This window comes from Mandrillus leucophaeus, unplaced genomic scaffold, assembly GCF_000951045.1.
Source record: "Mandrillus leucophaeus isolate KB7577 unplaced genomic scaffold, Mleu.le_1.0 Scaffold129, whole genome shotgun sequence".
Classification (NCBI taxonomy): Eukaryota; Metazoa; Chordata; class Mammalia; order Primates; family Cercopithecidae; genus Mandrillus; species Mandrillus leucophaeus.
This window is the reverse complement of record NW_012101243.1, coordinates 2,120,703-2,122,501: the sequence shown is the minus strand read 5'-3', so window position 1 is coordinate 2,122,501 and position 1,799 is coordinate 2,120,703. Positions and strand designations below refer to the sequence as shown.

The 1,799-nt window shown below is 44.4% G+C and overlaps 1 protein-coding gene across 1 annotated transcript in view; it reads left to right on the top strand.

The window, feature by feature from the left end:
- MYH7B (myosin, heavy chain 7B, cardiac muscle, beta) overlaps positions 1 to 1,799 on the top strand; it is a 54,187-nt gene that overhangs the window by 23,779 nt on the left and 28,609 nt on the right. The window lies entirely within an intron of this gene.

Sequence of the window (1,799 nt, the reverse complement as noted above, 5' to 3'; positions counted from 1 at the left end):
GCCATATAGAGATTAAAATCCTATAATCTATCAGGTTTGGTTCATTCACTTACTCACTAGGTATTTATTGACTTTCTATGATGTGCAGGCACTTGGCAAGGTGCTGGGGACACAGACCAAGCTCCTGTCCTTGTGCAGGTCTTTTCTGGTGGCAGGAGGTAGGCAAGGTACAACCTAAGCTCTACACAGAGAATTGAAACAGTGAGGTTCTCACAGAGACAGTGTGGAGAGAAAGAAGAAAGGAATACATAATGTAGGATTCCATTCAAACAAATTTTGAAAATAGACAACACTAATCTGTGAAGTTAGAAGTCAGTATTATATTGTGGATCAAGCAAGAGTGGGTATTAAAAAAAATAAAAATAAAAAAAGTCAGTATTGCATTACCCTTGGTGAGGGGTGGTCTGAGGGGGATAATTTTTCATAATTTCTGTTTTTGAACAGGGTACGGTTTTGTTTTGTTGTTGCTTTTGAGACTGGGTTTGTTGCCCAGCTGGAGTGCAATGGTGTGATCTCGGCGCACTGTAACCTCGACCTCCTGGGTTCAGGCGATCCTCCCACCTCAGTCTCCTGAGTAGCTGAGACTACAGGTGCACGCCACCATGCCTGGCTAATTTTTGTTTGTTTGTTTGTTGTAGAGATGGGGTTTTGATGTGTTGCCCAGGCTGGTCTTGAACTCCTGAGCTTAAGTGATCTGTCCGCTTGGGCCTCCCAAAGAGCTGGAATTACAGACGTGAGGTACTGGGCCTGGCCCAGGGTATGTTTGAGAAAATTCATCAAACTTTATAAGATCGTTCACTGCAGCCTTGACTGTAATGGCGAAAGACTGAAAACAATCGAAATGTCTATCCAGAGGGGACCCGCATCATTTCCTAATGGGGACATGCTGTAGGACTAATTCCTAATAGGGTCTGGGCAGTTGTAATTTTGATAAATATTGCCAAATTTGGCACTGTAATTTTTCTTTTTTTTTTTTTTGAGATGGAGTCTTGTTCTGTTGCCCAGACTGGAGTGCAATGGTGCAATCTCGGCTCACTGCAATCTCCGCCTCCCGGGTTCAAGTGATTCTTCTGCCTCAGCCTCCCGAGTAGCTGGGATTACAGGCACTTGCCACCACGCCCAGCTATTTTTTTTGTATTTTTAGTAGAGATGCGGTTTCACCATGTTGGTCAGGCTGGTCTCAAACTCCTGACCTCAGGTAATCCACCCACCTTGGCTTCCCAAAGTGTTGGGATGACAGGCATGAGCCACTATGCCTGGCCTTACTTTTTTTTATTTTTTAAGTATTTTTAGTAGAAACAGGGTTTCATCATGTTGGCCAGGCTGGTCTCAAACTCATGACCTCAAATGATCCACTTGCCTCAGCCTCCGAAAGTGCTGGGATTACAAGCTCTTCAGGTATTGAAAGTCAGTACCTTAAGCCCTTGCGGGTTATAGTATTTGTTGCAAATCACTCAGAGCATTGGGTTTCCTCTTTGCGTTGTCATGTTTGTGTGTGAGCTTATCTCAGCAGGAAGATGTACCCTGGGTAGTGGAAGGGAACCTACAGGGAAGATCTAGACCCATTTTGGGGCTTGGTTTCTTAGCCCCAGGTTCATACACTGAGTAGGTAATTCTAGGATTCAGACCCACATGATAGGTGTAAGTTAGACTTGCTAGAGGTTCTGATTCTCCAAGCTAATTCTGTTTGTCCCTGGGCAAGAAGTCCTGCCTTCTGAGCATCCTTGAACAATGAAAAGAATTTTTCCCACTTTCTGGGCTTTCTATAAATTTCCCCAGCTCAGCTCTCCAGCCTCTGA